This window comes from Lissotriton helveticus, chromosome 4_1 (genome assembly GCF_964261635.1).
Source record: "Lissotriton helveticus chromosome 4_1, aLisHel1.1, whole genome shotgun sequence".
NCBI classification, from domain to species: domain Eukaryota; kingdom Metazoa; phylum Chordata; class Amphibia; order Caudata; family Salamandridae; genus Lissotriton; species Lissotriton helveticus.
Window position 1 is genome coordinate 1,664,526,217 of NC_136063.1, and position 22,220 is coordinate 1,664,548,436.

The following is a 22,220-nucleotide window of genomic DNA, read 5'->3' on the forward strand; positions in this document are numbered from 1 at the left end:
GTGGTAAAAGTTGCGTTGTAAAGGATGTTTCCCACAAGAGTCACAACCCTGCCCCCAATATGAACACATCTTCAGAAGAGTGTTTCTAGTCACATGTAAGAGGTTTGGATGAGCCCTAAGCACTGTTCCCTATAACATGCCTGATTGCTCGTACAATCAGTGCCTTTCCTGAGCGCGCACACACCAGTTCAAAGCATGCACATCACTGCTTCATGCGAGATGGAGACGGTTCACCAGCCATGGCCGTTAAAATGTAAGCGCAGCGATCAGTAGAGTCTTTTTGTTGTCGATGAAGTGCAGTGCGCACTTACAACCCCGGGGGAGCAGAAGTTAGGGCGCAGGTACGACTTGCAATGGGCCTTTGGAATATCATAACAGAGCCCGGATATACATGACGTTTTCACTTTTCGGAGTGCCTGCACGGATTCACCAGAGATGTGTATTTTACATTTCAGTGAGTCTGCACAGTTAGTAACGTTCGCGCGCGCACTCGAGCATGTTACAGGAAACAGTGATTTATTGCTTGCTAATAATTTGTAAGCCTTTGGTATACATCACCTGTTTGCATTGTAGATCGGAGGTGCTTGCCACATACAATTTAGAACGTGCACCACCGTACAAATGCCTCGTGTTAGACTAGTTCGGTTCCCACAGTGCAGGCCATGTTCTCTCCTTCTCTCACCCCTGCTCCCCCTTCCCCTATCCATTCAGGTAGAGAACATTATGATCCAACTGGGAGCCGAGTTCACGTACTTGCTTTGCTCCAGCATGAAGTTGGTAAATATTGCCGTATTTCAAAGGCGCACTATTGCTCTTTTGAATGTTTTTTTAAATTTTTTTTTTTGTTTTCCATGATGCATTCCTTTGATTATTTCTTTTTTAATGCCCTTCCGCTGCTACTTGTGTGTGTTCATTTGGGCCAGTGGCAAGTGCCCAGATATCAAAGGGTTCTCACTGCAAGTGTTTAGTGAGCCTTTTTAAAGCCAGTCTTTAAAAGGAATCTTGCCTGTACACATGTAATGCACTGATGCATTTTGCTGTAAATCCCTTTTTGTGAGAAAAGAAGAACACAGAAGGACATCAATGTAAGCACTGGTTAAATCTGCCCTAGGTTTGTGCTGAGTAAAAGTGCCCAAAAATAATTCTGCTGGCTGCACTGCACTGTGTGCAACTGAAAAATCTAGGAGCAATCCATGTTTGCCCAAAGTGTGTGACACTGCCAACATACTTGTTCATTGAGTATTCATTCTGCTTGTTCATTATCACATATGAAAGCATTTACAAATACTTGCATTCAGAATGTGCATTGTACAATAAAAGTATTGTGTTTATTTAATAGTTATCACTATCACTTCTGTCCGATCACCATCTGTGTAGGGCACTCTACTTTTCCACAGGAGCTATGAAATATGCGGCTGTACTGTAAGACTCCAAGCATAGACTTCTACTTCTCTACATCTGTCGGCTCCCTTCTCTTCATTTAACACACTATTACGTTGCACAAGAATCACTAGGCTGAAACTGTGCAGGGTGGGCTTGCCCATGCACATGGTACAATGCAGCATCAGCAGTATAAGGTATTGCCAGGGCCACTGGAATAATGTGATTCAGCGGCTACTGCTTTTTTTTGCATAATTATGGATTTGCCACATAATCCATCCTCTACCACATAATCAGTAGATTTCAACCCCCCAAAACAGTTTCTGGTTCAAACAAACCAAAAGTTTCTAAAAATATGACATATGTTTGCATGCATGGAAGGCCCTTCACAAATGTTAGCTGAGGATCTTTCAGTTGCTTATTTCTGTACTTGTTAGGGAAACTGGGACTAATGAGGTGAATCATTGCAAAAACAGGATTACCATGTATAACAATTTTTAAATTATTTTAACACTATGAAAAAATGTGTTGTATTATGCAACATAATTTGCCTATTGTTGCTGAATAATTTAGTAAATCCCACCGCATATTTTGGTGCTTTCCCCTGCTGCATAATTCCAGTGGCCCTGGGTATTGTTGTAAGGGTCCAGGACATGGACGTCATTTGTGAGTAGTCAAGGGTAGGTAGCGGATGTGCCCGCTATCTTGATTCCTGCTACTCCTTTCACTTCTTTTGCATCCCCTGCCCTCAGAGGGGTCAAAACCTTTGAAATGTAAGTGGAGCTGGATACAGCTCTTCATCAGTCCTCTTTTCAGGGCTACCCACCATATCCACACCTAAGCTCCCATTTCTATTAAGAAATACACAACCTCCAAGAGCAGATCCATTTACAGTCATGTGACCAACAAGACTGGCAGAAGGCACGAATGGTTAAGACAAAAAATGCCAACTTTCTAAAAGTGGTACAAAAGGGGGTGGTAATGGACGGAGCATCTGAACCAATCAAACACTCACACCCAGTCAAAAGATCTGGGTTTGATCCATCACCGTTCTTTAGCCCACTCTGCCACCCCAGTTCAGACATGGAGAACGGCCACGACATGTACAAGATAAGCACACATACTTTTTAAATACAGTGCACCCTGCCCTAAAAGCCTTTTATTGCATGCCTTAGGGGTGACTTATAATTATTAAAATAGAAGGTTTCAGCATGTTAAGGTTTATTTTATTTTACCAGGTTGCAATGGTAGTTCAAAATTGCACGACAAGCTGCAGTGACACACACGAGACATGTTTTAAAAGGCTTCTTTAGCGGGTGGCACAGTTAGTGCTGCATGCCCATTGGTAGCATCAACTGTGCATGCCCTGGATACATGCATGTAATACCGTTTATTAGAGACTTACAAGTAGAATACATGTCCTAATGAGGTAGATGCCAAATGTACCATGTGTTGGGGACAGAGCACAAGCACTTTAGCACTGCCTCACAATGATGAAGTGCACAGTCCTAAAGTCGACAAATACTGCAAAGCAGGAGGGGTAAAAGCAAAATGTTTTGGGGAATGCTACATCAGAGATATCAGATCTAATAATACTGATCCCTTTGTGCTTTAGTTTACCAGAAGTGGTACATTGTTTTTTGGACAACATCTCAGGTGTCATGATGTTTCAGGCATCAGTTTTGTGTGCTGATGCCTACACCATGTAATTCTGGTTATTTGTAAGGAGTATGTATGTATTTTTCAGTTTTGAATGTGTGTATGTTTGTTTTAAGTTTTGTGTTCACTTCTATACATGCGTTTCTTCCGTACGGCATACACGTGAGACAATAGAAACACTTAGGATACTATAACAACATTTGGAAAACAATCTTCTATATTTTAGCTGCAACAGCTGGGTAGTCTTTTTCGCTGAATGTGCCTGCCTGCAGGCATGGAAAGCTACTTGTAGTCCTAGGGTAGGTGACAGAATGTGTGCGAGCCTTGTAAATTATTAATCATGAAACATCACAGCACTCTGCATTCATCCTGAGGCTTCCCCAAAACAATAACAAGGTTCAAACCCTGCTCTGCTTTGATGACAGCATCAAGGTGTGGGCTGCAGCGTACTTGAAATCTCCATATAACCTTCATTTACTGCAGACATCAGAGTGGCCTCCATCAGCCTGATTCATGGCACGGTGTGTGCATGTGGTTTTTGCTTCATGTTCAAGCAAAAGTTTCTAATGAAAGGAGTCCGTGGCCAACTTGATGCATCTCCGACACTTCACTCTGCGTGTGTGTTCTCTACCACACTGAGGGGCTTATTTACAAGTCCCTTGCACCACCGGTACGTTACTTTACCATATTAAAAGGGACTCACCGGCAGCGCAATGGGCTTGTAAATAAGTCCCTGAATTCCTCAGCACACAGAAAAGTGGCTCCATGTGTAACAACATGGTGCAGTAACAGCCCACAAACCAGCTACGTCCATCACACGTTGACTCTGTGTTTGCTCTTGACCGTGTGCAGCTCTCCTCTGCCTTTCAGCTAGGTTTGCTAAATTTAAATACCACACACCAGCTGCGGCCGGTTGTGGGAGTACCTGCCGGGCAGTGACGTGGGGAGGGGGAGGGGCAGGGTGGGGGGTAGTAATGTATGGATTACGGAGTTTAACAGATAAGTAAACATAAAAGTAAATAAAACGAATTTCGTTGCATGCACTGCATCACAAAATTCGATGCAGTGCGGGCAACAAAATGTATTTTATTTATTTATATGTTTACTTACCTGTTAAACTCCGTAATCCATACATTACTACATTACATTACTACCCCCCATCCTGCCCCTCCCCACGTCACCACCCGGCAGGTACTCCCGCCACCGGCCGCGGCTGCCACACACACATATATTACGATAACCTATATAATGAAGAGCATCAGAGCACTGTGTCTCTGACTGACAGATCAATATCTGTCGGCTGTTACCGCGCCGTCCTTCTGCAGGACACCAGATTAAAGTTACAGTAGTTTATACATCCCAGTCATTTCTCAAGGTCTGGCTCCATTCCACTGGTTCAGGGAGAGCTGATCACCAGCCCTACAAAGTGCAGGTGTCGAATGAGCCCCAAGGCAGAAAGGTGCTGTCGACAGGTCTCAATAAAATCTCCACATTCCCGTTGGCAGCCGGAGAGTACAGCGAACAATCTGTACTCCTTTTAGACACGGTCGCCAAGGTCTGCAGGGAACATTATCCACCAGGACACAGATTAATAAATGCTCTCAGGCTTCAGGGTTAGACAAATCTTGTTTCTTGAGGACTGTGACGTGTCAGAGTATTGCCATTCCTCTCTTATAGGGTCAGTTGATTGTGGAGGAACATGGAAAGGATGTACATTTTCAGTGGTAAATGTGTCTACCAGATAACATCTTGTCCCCAAGGATGCAGTCCTCCAGGTTGTGACTTGCCTTTTGCAAATCAATGTTTTCATGTGTCTTATTTATTTATTCAAGTGGATCAGCTGACGTGAACCAGGATTACAGCTCCCAGAAGGCACAGGTTGTTAAATAAACAGGTCATATGCGCTATATCCTTAGGGCCTTATTTACAAAACCACTGCGCCACCAGAGCATCACTTTTTTTGATGCACCAGCAGCGCAGTGTGCCTGCCCATATTTACAAGGTCACATAAAGTTACCCTGCATGACTTTTTATGGCCTTGTAGATATGAGCCACTTTCATGCACTATGCTGTGTGAAGGGGCACTCCATGGGTGTTCCCACGCAGCATCCATGGAACCTGACACATTCCCAGATTTTTTACATTTTGTAAATCTGGCAATGCGTCAGAATCCTACACGTCCTCCAGGGAGGCAGAGGATTGGTGCAATGCAGAGAAATACTATTATTTCTCCTAGTTTTTTCTCCTTTCTATTCATCTCGAACTCCCTCCCCATCCACCTACGGCTGACCCAGGACCATCTCTCCTTCAGGAAGCTACTCAAGACCTGGCTTTTAGAGCAGTAACGAACCCCCCCCCCCCGCGCCTTGAGACCCTTCTGGGTGAGTAGCGCGCTATACAAATTGCTGATTGATTGATTGATTGTACTGCATTCTGCAGTATGCACAGAAAGAGGAAATGCTATCAATGATTGTTTTTGTGCAGGAAGGTGTGTCCTACTTAGCAAAAACAATCCTCCCCGCAATGGAGGTACCCTGGAAACAAGAAGCAAGGGTGCCTGCACTGGCGCATGGCAGCCAATTGTGTAACAATGCAGGGGAAAGCACATAGATGTCTCATAGTGTTGTTACTATGACACATCCCTGTGCTTTTAAAATGGCACTGTTCGGCGCAGCAAAATGGCTTTGCCCACTTCGCTGCATCATTTTATGTAAATGAGGCCCTTAGTGTCATGGAATAATTGTGATGACTTATGAATACTTATTAATACTGATCTCAGTGTGCATATGTATAGGCAGAGCAGGACCTGTGAGCAACATAGCATGCCTATTTCTGGCATACACTGTGATGCTGATGCAGTACAAGAAGCACAGCTCCATTTATAAGCTGTAAGTGAACAAATCAAACAATATTGTTCCATATCGTATCTCAGAATGTTCTAATGATTTGCAAATGGAGGTGCGTTGAATCTTAGAAAAAAATGCCTTTATATAGGACTTGAAGCATGTCTGTTTCTGGTCGTGAACTTAGTAGAGCAAGTGGGCTGGTGTAAAATGACAACCTTGATAGGGTTAATAATAATGTTAGGAGATACACAATAATTATTTTATATTGGGTAAAGTACCCCCAAACCTACACTATAGGGATATTGCAAATCACAAAAAATATCTGTGACCATATTGAGGCTAGACCTAGTGCCTTTGTAAGATTAGGGAACTCTTAGGTGACCTTTAACATCCTGTCCAAGAATGATTGGGGATATTTTATAATAGGTGGCCCCCTTTGACTTGCCGGTTTTTGTTACTCTACTCCATCCGTACATACTGAGTGGTTCCATGTCATTTTTTACACCCTTGGCCAGTCCAGGCTGTTTTGGCCAAGAGCAAATGTGATGCTTCTATTTCAGGGCAAACATTTATATTGTTATAAACTAAACTATAAGTTCCATAATGCAACATGATGGCTAAAACCAGTCTGGGTGAAGGCACCATTCATGAGGCGCTTAAAAATCACAAAAGTATATTAAAACTGCTTTGCCTTATAATAATACCAATTCATGCCATGAAAAAAATCAAGCTGGTTCTGGAAACAATTGGCTCTCTACTCTGCAACTCTGTACTGTATCAGGATGGGATCCTGGATTTACCAAATGCAGCCATGGTTAGCTGTTGTTTTTACCAGCATCAATAATAATTGCCTCTGATTAAACTAACACTATGAAACCTGTTAGAAATGAGGGTCTCTAGTTAGCAATGATTTTCCCCTTTGTCCAAGTAGGGACCCTTCTTCCTAGTCAGGGTAAGGGGGATACATTTCTAAAATAATACCTGCTCAGCCCCTTAGTAGCTTGGCAAGAGCAGACAGGCTTATCTCAGAGGCAGCGTATAAAGCATTTGTGCACACATACAGTAATATAGTGAAAACACTACAAATGGACACCACACCAGTTTAGAAAAATAAGTAATCTTTTTCTAAACAAAACAACACAAATTCACAATACAGTAATCCAAATATGACTTTTAAATGGTAGAAACAGTTCTGTTTATAGAAAATGGTGGATGCAACACTTTCAACACAAAGTACCTTGGATGTGTTAATAAAATAAGCAAAAAGGGTCGCAGGGAAGGTGACGCGTCAGTTCATTACACAGAGGGAAAGTGATGCGTCGGTTCCTTGCTCCAGGGGAGGCAATGCATTGGTTCCTTAATACTATGCAGTGGAGGTGATGCGTTGGTTCCTTATTCGAGAAGAGGTGATGCGTTGGTTTCTTACTGTGTGGGGAGGTGATGCGTCAGTTTCTTACTGCATCCCCCAGCGATTCAATAGACCTGGCACCTTGATGTGATGGGTGACAATCCAGGAAGATGCGATGCGTGAAGATCCGGGATGCACTGCAACGATTCCAGCCATGTCCCTGTGTCGGCATTTACACAGCGGGCCTATGTCAGAGTCGGTGCAGTGATCTCAGACATCGAAGATCGGTGCACAAGACTCGTCACGCAGCAGACACTTCAGCCGTGGTCAGGCGCTGTGTTGATTCTTCGGCTGCAGCAATGCGACGAAAATTCTTCTCGCACCGCTGTGATGCGTCGGAACCAGGCAATGTGTCTATTTTCACAGTTCATCGGTATTTTGCAGTTTCCAGCCCAAGAAACAACCTCCAGAGGCCCGTAACACTGGCAGGAACCTATTGGGGGGTCAGAACACCCAGCAAAGTGGTTCAGGTGGACTGGTGGTGAAGTCTTTGTGTCCCCAAGACTTCTTAACAGGAGGCAAGCTCTTCTTTAAGCCCTTTAAGCAGGGGACACAGCACATAGCAAATTACTTGTCCTTTCCTTGGCAGGAATAGCCACTGCAGGCCAATCCCAGACAGCATACAGTAAAGGGGCAGTACTTCTCCTTGGCAAGGATTCCTATTGAATTCCAGAAGTAATCTAAAAGACTGGGGTCTGGGCCCCACTTTATATAGCACAAATTCCTTTGTTCTGTGGTGGCAGATAACCTCTTTGCCCAGCCAAAACCAGTTCTGTCTTCTCTGGTGAAGCTTCCTGGCAGGAGGTGGAGACAGCATTGTCCAAGGCAGACCAGGCCCATTCAGGTGTTAAAGAAATCTCCTCTTCCTACTCTCAATGCAGCCCAAGCCTATTCAGCCCAGCCCTGACTCACCCTGGAAAGACAGGACACACCTCGCCCCCCCAACTGGCTGTCTGAACATAATGCACATCCCCAGCGCTCTCACTCCAAAGCAAGATGGTCAATATACAAACCTAGCAGAGGCACACTGGATGGCTAAGCAAGAAAATATTCACTTTCTAAAAATGGTATTTTCATACCAAGCATATAAAAACCATCCTTACTAAAAGATGCATCTTTATATTCTGAGCTAAGGCATACAAAGCTCCATTTCTCATCTTGCTCCCATGGGCAGTTATACTTATAAGATGTTATAAGTAAACTCCCCATTCTATCCTATGGGACAGATAGCCTATCAATAGTGAAAATTAAAATTGACAATATTTTACTATCGGGACATGCCACACATATCAGGGCATGTCCTACCTTTCACATACTCTGTAAACTGTCCACAGGGGTACCTTGGGCCTACCTTAGGGGTGACTCACATGTAAGAAAAGGGAAGGTTAGGACCTGGCAAGTGGGTGAACTTGCCAGGTCGACATAACAGTACTAGACTGCACACAGACAATGCAATGGCAGGCCTGAGATCCTTTTGCAAGGTTGCTTGTGTGGGTGGCACAATCAGTGCTGCAGGCCCACTAGCAACATTTTGTTTACAGGCCCTGGGCACACACAGTGCCCTGTACTATGGACTTAACAGTAAACCAAATAGGCCAATTATGGAAACCCTAATCATGACAACAATTTACAGAGGGAGCACTTGCATTTTGGCACTGAACAGCAGAGGCAAATAGCCCAAAGTAGCTAGACAAGCAAAAACGAAGTCCAACACACAATAGAAACACAGGAGGAAAAGGCAAAAATATAAGGGAAACCCAAGCCAAGTTTGCCTGGTACAACAACACTGAAATGCTGTGCATGCCAATTAGGCTAGGAAGCTTTGTTAGAGACTAAGAGGGAAGGAAAAGAAGATTCCAGACCTCTAAAGAGATCCATACAAACAGCAGCAATGGCACAAAGGGTCAGTGACTCAGTGATGGAAGAAGCCAGGGCCTATCTCAACCATGTAGAGTTGGCCATCTCTCCAGACACTATGCTTCTAAAAAATGAACACAAACAAATACATAAGTATATGCACAGACCCTCAGAATATTGCAGCATAAATGAGTAAATTTAGTGGCACAAAAGCATGAATTTAGCAGCACAAAAAATTTAACTTTTGCAGCATTTTAGCGGCAAATTATGTTTCTTTCTTTTTAATAACAAAATAAAAATTCACCCCGGCTGATCCAAATTTTTTCTTTTAAAGGAAAACAAAATACTCCCCTCTCTCTCTCCCTTTCCCCTCATTCTGTCTCAATCTCACTCCTCCTCACCTGCTGAAAACTGTGAGTTAAAGAAACAACACTAACCCTCTTTTTTGCCTTCATTGGTTCCCCTGTGAAATGGATCAAAAAAAGACAAAGAAAAACACATTGTTTTAAAATGTTGTCTTTTTTTGGACATTTTCCACTCTAAAGTGCGCCTCGGGACAGATGAAAAAATGAAGTAAAAAAATTGTCAAAATCTGTCACTCGCTGGAGCTTCCATACACGAGCGTAGTTAGTGCGAGCTGTTCTTTTGAAAGTGATCTACTTCAATAGGATTTGTGATGCTGTTACTGCTCATTTATGAGTTAGTAGTTCGACTTACAGTAGAACTAGTTTAACATTATTGAATGTCAACTCGGCTCATCTCATAAGTTGGAGTGCCCTACACCGGGGAGCAGGCAAGCGCACTTCCCCATTGCGGGAAGCATCATCTGTAAAAGAACAGAGGCCAGGCTTCCCCTGACAGGGTGATCTCTTGCTGAACCAACAGGTAAGCCCAGTTTTTATCTTTTTTTGGGCGGGGGCGCGTGGGTTGGTATAGGGGTGGGGCAACGCTTTTCTCCATAGCTCAGAGAAGAGGCTGAGCGGCAGGTTCAGCATTGGCAGACTCCAGCGAGCTACAGGATCCAGAGCAGACAACCACCTAGGGGTCCTGGAGCGATGTCTCGATAAAGAGGTGAGCCTGGCTCAATGCCTTTGCTGACTGCACAGGCTGCGGTTACAGCAAGTTTTGACAGTGTTACATGACTGTATGTGCCCTTACATTGTTACACAATGTTTTTGTGCACATACATTGACTGGAACCTTTCGCTGTTTATCTCAAGCTACTATTTCTACCCTGAGACTCTGACCATAGCCCAGATTTCACGACAACTTTTGTAAAAAGCACAGCCTTTTTACAAAAGTGCTGTTTTCGCAATTGTTTTGCAAATTGCGATATCCTGGAGGGTCTGGCACATGTAGAGGGGCTTTGGGTCTGTGGTCTTCAACCATTGATCTGTTTAGATGTCATTCACATTTTGCTTTCGCCCCCGCCACTCCCTACAGTATGTGCTAATAGTTCGTTCGACTTTAGCCATTGGCTTGGCTCACTGTGTGTGATGCCATTTAACCTGTGCATATGTACATATCCCTTTTGAAATAGTGAACTTCAATGCCACTGCTCGAGAGCCAATGACTTCTGTCATTCATCTTTTTTACTATTGCTTGCCTTTGCCAATATCATTATATTTCTTTTTTTGCAGAGGATGGTCAGCTAAAGAAACTGCGACTGGCTGTGCTCCCTAATGTGATGATCGGGGGAGCTCCCTCCTGATCCCAGAAATCGCACTGGCCCTAATTAGCAAGCCGGCGGTAAGTAACTGACACTCACACTCGGTGGGTGCGGACTGCCTCTCGGATCCGTCCCTCTTTATTTTATACACACACGTTCACGCCAGCTGGCGTGAGCGCAAGGGCGGTCCTGGTTCAGCGTGCCAGTGGTAAACGTTGGTGTGCTGACCGTCATATCCCATCTCAACTTAGTCCTTGACTGAATCTCAAAAGTCTCATGGTCCACTTACTTAGCAGACAAAGTCTCTCAGGCGGGTCCTCGGTGGAAGATTTCCCCTAAGAGCACACCTGGCAGGGCCCTGGCCGGTGGTGGGGGCAGGAGTTGGCGTGATAGGCTCCGAAGGCAGGCTGGGGTTTTTACCAGGGGCTTCCGGACTTGTTGGCACTGATATCTCTTCAGGATGGTGGTTGTCGGCTACTTGGGGTTGACCGGTCATGGTCTCTGTTCCTTCAGCCTGGTCTGCGACAGGAGGGGTGGGATGGGGCCTGTCCACCCGTTTAAGCCAAGAGACGTTGCGGGTCACTGTCTCTCCTGCTTTCTCGACCATCACCATGGTCCCTTAGGTGGTGGTCACTGTCCAGTACCCTTGCTCAAACCTGGTCTGGAATTTTCCTCCTGGTCCCCTGCCTATCACGATGACAGTGTCCCCTTGTTGTAGCTGACGAAATGCAGCTGTCTGAGCTTGGCTGGCAGCGTTGTAGTGTTGTTCCCTCCTCCGAACGGCGCCCTTTTTGTCAAATGGGGGGAGACCAACTGGGTGCCGTTGGGAGGCCGTCTCGGCAGGTGCCGTGAAACATTAGCGCCCAGGGCGCTTGTCGTGTTGAGCAGTGTGGCGTGCTCCAGTATTCATGCAGAAATTTTTGCAGTTCATGTTCCGGGTTGCTTTGCTCTGCCAGACCGATGCGGAGGGTTTTGTTTATTGTCCTCATGAGGATTTCCACCTCTCCATTGGCTTGGGGCCATTGTGGGGTGATGCGCCGGTGCCGGATATGGTGGTAGTGCATGAACTCACAGAACTCATGTCCTTGAAATGGAAGACCATTGTCACTGCGGAGTTCATCTGGACACCCAAACAGGCTGAATATCTTTTCGAGAGCTGGGCAGACATGCACGAAGGCGGTTGATGGTACAACTTCTACCACTGGGTACTTTGAGTAGCCGTCAATGAGAGCTAGCGTGACTCGCCCATCAGGGAAGCTCCCAAATTCCACGCTTACTTTTTCCCATGGTCGCTGGCCATGCTTCTTGGTGAGTATGGGTGCTAGTCATTCCGGTCCGCTCGTGAGTTGGCAGGATGGGCACCTCCGGACTGTTTCTTCCACTAGCGTGTTCATCCCTGGGAACCAGACCTTTTCTCTCTTTTGCGCCTTTATTTTCTCTACTCCTTGATGTCTCCCGTGGGCGAGTTGCGTCGCGCATGCTTGTAGGGAATCCGGGATCACTATGCGAAGTCCTCTTAAGAGGATACCCCCTTGGGTGTGGCTTAGTTAATTTCGGAGCCTCCACATGTTCATCAGACTTTCTTTTCCTGGATCTGACCAAGCGTTTGCAGCTTGTAGGAATTGGCGCGACAGTCCTCCTTGGATGGTTTCTAGGACTTTTATCATGACGGGGTCTTGTTATGCAGCGGCAGCCACTTCTTCAGTGTAAGCGTCCGGGGACACGTGAAGGCCGCGACCATGTCCAGGTGTGCCTCCATGTCGTTGTTGCTGGGTTCTTCGTCGCTCTCCCCCGTCATGTCGGGACAGGAAGTCTGCCGGGTTTTTGGCAGCGGGCCGATACAGAACGTCCATGTCATAGTGCTGGAGTCCAATGGCCCATCTTTCAGTGCGTGGCGACCGGTGAGACACTGAGCCTTTGAAGAGCGGTACTAGTGGCTGGTGATCTGTGACTACTGTGAAAGGGTGCCCACAGATGTAGAGGTGGAAGTGTCTGCATCCCCATTGGATAGCCAGGGCCTCTCTCTCAATTTCAGAGTATAGCTTCTCAGTTGGGGATAGCGCCTTGCCGGCATACGCTAAGGCAGCCCAACGTCCTGGCTCTTGCTCCTGGGTGAGGACGGCTCCTAGGCCTCTGGGGCTGGTGTCCACTAGTGCTTCTGTCTTCTTTGTCAGGTCACAGTATACCATTGTGGTGTGGTCGAGGAGGGCTCTCTTGATGGCTTGGAATGCTGTCTCTTCTGCCGGGCACCACTACCACATGGTGTCTGCCTTGGTGAGGCTTTGGAGTTGTCCCGCAAGAGTTGCTAGGTCTGGAATGAAGTGTCCGCTGTATGTGGCCATTCCTGTGAAGCTGCGTACTTCCGCCACGGAAAAGGGGGCAGCTGCGTTCTTGATCTCTTGGACTTCTGCGGGTCTACCTGTATGCCAACTTGGGTGAAGGTGTATCCGAAGAATTCAATCTTTTGTTGGAACAGCAGGCCCTTCTCTCTGTGGAGGGTGGTGCTGTGATCCAGGAGTCTCTTCAGAGTAGCTCTCACATGTCGGTAGTGCTCCTCCGCTGTCTTTGAATGGATTAGTATGTTGTCACTTACGTTAAGGATGCCAGGTAGCCCCACTAGGATCTTTTTGACAGCGTTCTGGAATATCTCAGCGGAAGAGGATATTTCAAAGTTCAGTCATTTGTACCTCCGGAGGCCCAGGTGCGTGCTGAACATGATGATGTACTGGCTGCCTTTGGCAAGGGCGAGTTGGTGATAGCCCGCGTTCAGGTCCAGCATCGAAAACCACCTTGATCTGTTCAGGTTGGCAACGATGTTGTCCATAGTCAGCGTGATGTGGCGTTCCCGCCGAATAGCCTTGGTGGGAAAGTGCATATCAATGCAGAGTCTAATAATCCCTGGTTGGCAAGGCTTTTCGGCAATCACCATGGGTGACACCCATGGTGTGGGCCCGGATACTTTCTCTATGACCCCTTGGTCCTCGAGTTTCTGCAGTTTCTCCTCTACTTGTGGTCGTAGGTGGAATGGGATCCTTCAGTGTCGCAAGGCTGTTGGTGGGACGGTAGGGTCTATGTGCAGGCGGATGGGGCCTCTCTTTATCTTCCCTAGTCCTTTGAACAGGTCGTCGAATTGGCTCAATAGTTCTTTGGTTTGGTCCATTTGTATCCTCTTTGAAAACATCACCAGGCCTAGGTCTTCAGTGGCATGGCTGATAAGTAGTGTGTCCACCTCCTGGTTAATTACGTGAATGTCGTTGGTGATCTCGACATCTTCTGACCTCACTGGTACGGTCATTATGCCTCGGAGGGGTAGTAGTGAGTCACTTTCATATGCAAAGATCTGTGCCTTTGACAGTCTCAGCTCTGGTCTGGGTCTTAACTTGTTGTACTTCTGGATCCCCATTACTGTCACTTAGGCACTGGTGTTGATCACTGCGTTGACGTCATTCCCCGCAACCTGTGCTGTGCAGCGAGGTTGAGGTCGCCTCCGGCTCTTTAGGGCTCTGGTGAACGAGATACAGTAGATTTCTCCTTTGTCCTCTGATGTGGACTCATCTGGTTGGTAGGTTGGTTGTTCATTTTTCCTTACTCCAGGTTGCGATGCGAGCGACACTTGCGATGCCTGCCTGACCATTTTCCTCATGTGCTTCGGTCTGTTCCCTTCCCTGCGCTGCATTTTCTTTCTGCATACCGACGCAAAGTGGTTCCCAATGCCGCATTTGATGCAGGTCTTTCCTTGTGCTGGGCATGTTTGTGCAGGGTGGTCTTCGTACCCCCAGTACCCGCACTGATTCTTCGGGGTTTGTGGTTGCCGATCACGAGGTTTGTAGGGCCTGTCTCGTGTCCTGACTGCATCGACCTTCTCCATTTTGACCGTGACGCCCTTCTCCGCCCCTCGCACTAACACCATGTCCATTTCCTCTGCTTGCGCTGCTGACAGATTGTGGGACCGGGCCAGTATTAGGATGTCATTCATCAGGATGTTCCGTTGCCTGAGTATTAGGATGTCATTCATCAGGATGTTCCGTTGCCTGAGTATGAGGCCACGTAGAACTTTGCTGCGAATTCCGCGGATCAGCTGGGCCCTGAGTTCTTCTGCCGCCCTGTCTCCTGCAAGGTGGGTGGCGGCTAGTTCCCGTAGTCGTGCGTGAAAAATGTCTACTGACTCGCCCTCTCTGCTTGGCTCGTCTGAGCTTAAAGTGTTCGAAGTCCGGGTTCATTTGTGGGTCGGAGTAGGCATTCAGTGCAGTGAAGTCGTCGGAGTTTCCTGTGTTCAGTAGGTGTTTGAACAAGAGATAAATTTCCTCCCCCGCGTAGTGGAGTAGCAACGACCGTTTCACTGCGCCATCCTTTTCCCTTGTGGGTAATTCTCCAGGCGACCTAGCCAGGTATGCCATCATGGCGCAGCCGTGGAAGGGTCTGCCGACTCACTGAATGGAGGTAGGACTCCTGACGGTGGGTGGTAGGGCACTGACGGCGCAGGGGCCTGGGCGGCATTATCCTGATCTCCCATTACACTGGGTGCAGGTGCAGCGAAATGTCTTGTCGAGAGAGCGGGTGCCTGGTGGTGGGCCTAGGCACGTAGGTGCTGGTGCACGATGCAGGAATCATGATAGCTTGCGCGTTTCCAATGCTATGCCACTTACTGGTCGTGGGCCAGTGGAGTCCCTTGGCTCCTCCTGGGTGTACCAAATTGCTCCTTCTTGACGCTGGGCCGGAGATGTCCCGGGCCTCTGTGGCGAGTATTGGCAGGGGGGGGGGGGGGCAGCTGTGTTTGAAGCTCAGGCCAGGGAAGGCTGCTTGTAAGGGCCTGAGGCAAAGCAAGGTGTGGGCCTGTTGCTGGCCTACCTACAGTAGAGACAGCTTGTGTACTTCTCTGGGGGCTGGGCAGAAGCAGCGTGTGGTGCTACCCAGACTCGTCGCCAATGTGATGATTGGGGGGGGCCTCCCTCCTGATCCCAGAAGTCACGCTGGGCCTAATTAGTGCACCGTCAGTAAATAACTGACACTCACACTCGTGGCTGCGTATGGAGCTGACTGCCTTGTGGCTCCGCCCCTCTTTATTTTATACAAAAGCGCTTACGCCAGCCGGCGTGAACGCAAAGTTGGTCCTGGTTCAGCACGCGAGTGGTAAACACTGGTGCGCTGAACGTCACACCTAACACTTTCTCCTTGGCTCCACAGATAGCAGGCACCATCTGTCTCTTCATATTAAAGATGATGTGAAGCAAATGGCTTTCACAATACTATCTTGCTGAGGCCTGGCAGCTATGGCTGCCACCTTTCTTAGAACAAAATATAGGCCTTTTGTTTATGTTTTGCTGTATCTGAGCAGTCAAGAGCTGGTGATTGAAAAATAATTTGTGTTAAAGTATCCAGAGTGTTTTGCCGAATTCTTCTATGTGCTCTAAAAATCATTCCAAAACTATTTAGTGAGCTCTGAAGTACATTTTTACTTTTTTACTTGATTTCATTAACTGTAGATTCATGTTTCAGAAGGGAAAAATATCACATTGTAATACTTTTTCAGTTATATTTAGCTGCCTGGGCTAAAAACAATAAATGTCAGGCCAGTAAACAGCCAAATTGCAACGCTAGCGGCAGCTCCCTTCTGATCCCTTGAACTCTCTCATTTGTAACCTGGATAGCAGGCATGGGCTACTTATTCACACTGAACCAAAATAGTCTCCGAAGCAAAATCGGCTCAGAGTACCAATATTGTGCCTTGTGCTGCACTGCCTACCAGGCCCAGACTGGGAAGCCAAAGCAGCACTGGCAAATTTTGTCAGACCAGACCCTATATGGTGCATAGTGAGTGAGCCTCACCACTGCAAGGAGGGTTTGGGGGTGTTCGCCCCCCAAGAAAATGTGGGCAAAAACAGCACATTCTTGAACTAATTTTCCAGTATATATTCAATTGGATTAGCTTTTAAAAATAGCAAATTATGACCTTAGATTGCACCAGGATTCAACAAACTTTTTTGGCGCTCTTCAATGATTCCTTCACTATCACCCTCCAACAGTGCCTCTCATCTCTCTGGAGCCACACTTTCACATGTATTTCATTTGTTTTATAGTGACTATCAAACCAGTGAAGAGTGTCGGAGCACTTTATATCACACACAAATACAGAGACACTGAATATTATGTGTGTAATTTAGTGTATAGAAAATGTTACAGAGACAAATGGAAATACGAGTTGTAGGATTCACATGTCATCAATACTGGTAGGCATTTTGTAAAAGTGCTTGGTGTGGAAAGCACAAACCCAGGATTCAGAACGTAACACAGTGGTTAGGGTTGACTTTACTAATAAGAATTTATCAAAAAAATATAACTTTCTAACCGTTACCATGTAGTTTGCATGTAGCTCTTTGATGATACTTCATAGCTCACTATACAAGATTATAGTTGTAACTTATGAACTGCACAGTAGCACAAGGGTCTCTGTGACAAAAACAGTAACCAAATAAGCTATGCACATAAAATACTGTTCTAAGGTTAAGTGAGGTGGGAATTGCTGGGACCATGCTCAAATGGCTGCAGTCGTTTTTAGAAGACCGATCCTTCGAAGTCCTTGAAGAAGGCACTTCCTCAAAGTCTATAACTCTTAATTGTGGGGTTCCCAAGGGTCATCCCTTAGCCCCACTCTTTTTAATGTTAATCTGAGGCCTCTGGCGGAGGTAGTGCTACCTTTTGGGATCCAGATCGTCACATATGCTGACGACACCTAGTTGGTTGTTACTTTCAACCAACGGGACCCCTCCAGCTCTGGTCTTGCCCTTTGTCTGGACAAAGTATCAAGGTGGATGGAAGATTCATTTTGAAAACTCAATGGATCAAACACTGAATTAATGCTCCTAGGTAATAGAGAAAAGACAAATCTTGGGCTACTTTGGCCTAACTATTTTGGTCCTGCCCCCTCCCCTAAAGACCACATCAAAAGTCTGGGAGTTTGGCTCGACCGGAACCTTGATTTTAAAGAGCAAGGGCAAAAAGTAGCTGCAAGCTGCTTCGGGATCCTATGAATTTTCCGTAAAGTGCTCCCACTACTCCCTTTCTCAGCAAGAAGAGTCTTAGTTCAGGTTCTTATCCTAGCACGTCTTGACTATGTGAATGTGCTGTATCTCGGTGCCCCTTGCTCCTCGATACGAAAGTTACAAATTGTTAAAAATTGTGCGGCGCGTATGCTCACGAACCAACCAAAGCGTTCTTCAGCTAAACCAGCTTTGGCATCTCTTCATTGGCTCCCCATCCGTGAGCGCATTCAGTTTAAGGCATTATGCATAGCCCATAGAGCACTTGCAGGCAAGGGATCCTTTGCTATTCAGTCCATTATCCATCTGTACCGTCCAAATAGAGCCCTAAGGTCGGAAACCAAATACTTACTGGTAACACCAAGAATAAAGAGAGCACAAAGTGGTGGTCGCCTCTGTTCTTATAATGTGGACAAAATCTGGAACAGTATGCCTTTGCAAATCCGTGCCTAACCTAACTACCTCACCTTGCGGAGACAGCTTAAAACCTTACTTTTCCCTAAATGAAGGGGGCACAGCTCAGTGTGTAATCAGGCGATAGCGCAGTGATGCCTATGGGTAACCAGGCGCTCTATAAATCCTGTTTCATTCATTCATTCTATGATCTTCATGATAAACGTCCTTTGCAACCGGCATATTAACCCTCTGCGCTACCTAAGATGAGTCAAAACTGCCAAAAACTCCATCGCTCTCCAGCAGGTCCATCAATCACCAGAGTTATCTTAACACTTGTATTGCTGCCTGAAAACTATTGGATACACCAGGAACTCTGCAGCAGATACTACAAAAACAGCCCCCAGTAACAAAACCTGTCCCCACACTTCCAGCCTCCCAGGGAAACTTCTGATGCCCAGTACGGCCACTCTGGCCTTGAAGCCTACTAATGCAAAATCATACTGCATAAAAGCCTTGCCCATGGTACATACTCATTTCGAAGTATATAGCTATCAAACACAATAATAGTAAATGATTTCCAGGACCATTTGTGAATAAGAAGCTATTACAGCAGAGCAGTCATTCCTCTGCCTCTGGTCAATGAGCCTTTTACAGCTGAACAATGAAGCTGGCAAAGTTCGTGTGAACGACCTGCATTTTTTTATTATGAAAAAAAGTTTTCATTTTTATTTAATTTTGCTCCGTGGGAAGATTTTGTTTCTGGAAGCACCTTTAAAAAAAAAGTATAGCAAACTTTCACAGACCTCACGCTTATAAATTACCCTCACACCACTCCCACATCTTGTTTCACAGCTTAGTCTAGTAAATGGTGCTCAGTACTTCTTTCAGGAAGAAGTTACTGCTAAAGCACAAGAGTGACAGCGTCGCTGTGAACGTGTTTTCTGTAATTGAAATTGTATTTGTTAGTACGCACACATCTTAGATTCGGTGCTACTACTTAGCCTATGATATGTCAACTAAATCCTGTCACATTTTGCCTCTTAGTTCAGAAAATATTTACATTAGCGAATTTGCAATTAGTGTTATGGAACAGACACTTTTCGTTTTCAATTACTTTTACGGCTTGGAAAATGTCAAGCGTGTGAATCATCCTTTTTATTGTAAACATGAATCTAGAAGCTGAGCACAGGCTACATGTCACAATCGGATCCCTCCCTCGTCTGGTCGTGCCCCCGTGTTGCCTGTGTCTCTTGTCCCTACGTCTCTGGCATTCTCTTGTAGCCCCAAAGCCCTGGATCCCACGTTTTTCTTCATTATTAAAGCCGTAGGTTTCTCTCTGTCCCTTCTTTTCCCAGCCTTCTCTCTCACATCATTAGGGCTAACTCTCCTTGCCCTCAAGCGCTCTCTTTGGGGTTCTACCTCCATCTCTCAGTCTCTCAACTCTCACCCCTACATACTCTGAGGTATCTGACACTTTCCTACCATGCCCGAAGCCTCAACTTTCTTCCTTTTGCTCTTTCTTTCTCATGGTCTCACAAGCCCTTGTGCCTCGTTCTCTTCTGCTGCTGTAGGTCTTACCCCTTCATTCCAGGTGTAACCCTTCTTTCTCTCCTATACTCCCCTATCTCATTCCACTATATTCTCCTTGGGTCCACTCCTTCAATTTCTCTGTCCCCTTGGTCTCACCACTTTCTCCTGCTTTCAGATCTCAGCTCTTTAGCGCCTCTTCTGACATCAATTTTCAGTCATCTCTCCTGCAACAGGTTTCACTCTTATTCCTCTCTTATTACCAGTCTCTTTTCAGCCGCTCTGTTGTCCAACTCTTACATTACCACCCAGTACTCAACAAATCACTCTTCCTCATTCCCACCTAGCTGGTTTGTCTTTGTTTAATTAACATCCCAGAGCCTTCTGCATTTATAGGCCAAAGCTATTGACTTTGCGAAGACTTGCTGCTGTTGCTTCTAGGGAATGCATGGTCATGGCCAGACTGGCCATAGCGGGCACTGGGAAATCCCCCCGGTGCGCCGCACGGGTGGGGGCCGTTATTGTTCAGGGCCGTTTTTGCAGCATAGCTGCAAAATCGACCCTGCACCAAAATCGTCCGAAAACCGGCCCAGGCAAAGAGCTCGGTGGCACCTCCAACCCCCCCACCCCCCGAGTGGGGAGGGGGGCCGGCCGAGCACTTTGCCAGGGCCGGTTGTGGTTCCCAGTCTGGAAGACGAAAGATTGCATTGAATAGGAAACAGCTATAGGAATAGTGCCTTATGTGCATATGTCGAGGATTACAAGGAGCTGTGCGCAGATATCGTGTTATGTTGGTTGCCAGTGCTAGATTTGCATTCAAGATTGATTTTGAACCTCAGTTGCGCATTAGTGCTTTACTTAATCTTGATAATATAGGATAATATTCTCCAGCCATTAAATGGGGAGGGGAGTTACAAAAGTAAGAGCTTAAAACCTGTGATCAGAGCAGAAAATTGGGAAAATGTAACAGAGAAACATGAAACTGTGGACAAATAGGATAGGGTACTCTTCTTAATGACACCAAGATGCTACTTTGGAGACAATGTGTTACTGGACATAGATTGAAACCCTAAATCCCATTTTAGAGTTTAGAAAAATCGACTTACACGGCCAACACGCCCCAGACCCATGAATGGAATGCAATAGCCCATACAAGTTGAGTTCTAATTAGTGTCCCTGCAGCAGTGGTATGTTGCCAATTCAGGCAGAGATAATTGGTTTTGATTTGTAATTTTGAAGAAATTTGTTGTTTGGGCTGTAAATTTAGTGACTTGTGTTGCCATTTCTAAATGAATATACACGTCAACACAAGACCGTAACAGAGCACAAAGCAAAATTGCAACACAGCAACAACATCCCAAAGCACAAACTAACAACACCATCACAACAGAACACAACCAATGTACAACATAACAACACAGCACCATAATGGAACACAACAGCACAACATCATCACCCAAGGAAAAATGCAGCACAATACCAGAAACAATACACACAACAATAGAAGGAACATAACCTAAAACCAGCACCAAACATAATTCAATAATGGAGCAGAAAATAATAGTGACACAGTATTATATAACAACGTAGTGCAATAAAGAAAGAGAATAATCACACAATAGAACATAGATTCACTGTTCACAAACCAACGATGTACATACACCACGTATACCACTCTAGAACTCTTTTGGGACAGTTCACGATGTGTTCCACAGTAACACAACAAATAGAACTAAAAGACCAACCACAACACAATAAATCTAGACCACATAACTAAGACACAAAAAACACAACCTAACGAATTTTTTTTATTTGTGCCAGGCCCTGACGGAACACCTGATCAAGAAAAAACTTAAAACCTGGTTCTTTAGCTCTACATGCAGAGAGGTTTGATAACGGTCTTAAGGCTGGCGATCACTTGTACCTAGCTTGGACACCTCAAATGAGTTAGCTATGCGCTTTAGAAATCACATTATTATTATTTTCGTTGTTATGTTTGTGTGCTATTGCGTAATTGTGTTACATTGGGATGTTGTGTTATTTTGGTGTGTTATGCTTTGTGTCCTCATTGTGTTGTTATTGTATTGTTGTTTTGCTGCATTTTGCTGGTGCATAGTTGATGCTTTGTTTTTGTTTAACAATGTTGTTTTGTTGTGTTGTATTGTTGCACACTATTGCCGTTGTTGTGGTGTATATGTGTAATATGATGTTGTCTTGTTGCAGTGCCAAAAATGCACAGTCTCTGCTTATATATGCTCTCTGCTTCACTTCCACAGATCTCCTTTCATAATATGGTGGTAAAAAGTGGTTGCACAAGCGCTGCCTAACTTACAAGCGGCGACATGCAACAGTGCCCACTTACATTTTTGGTGAAGTCAAATGATATTGCTTCAGCCGTTTCTGCATTTTATTTATGTTTTAGTGACAATGTGTTTCTGTCTG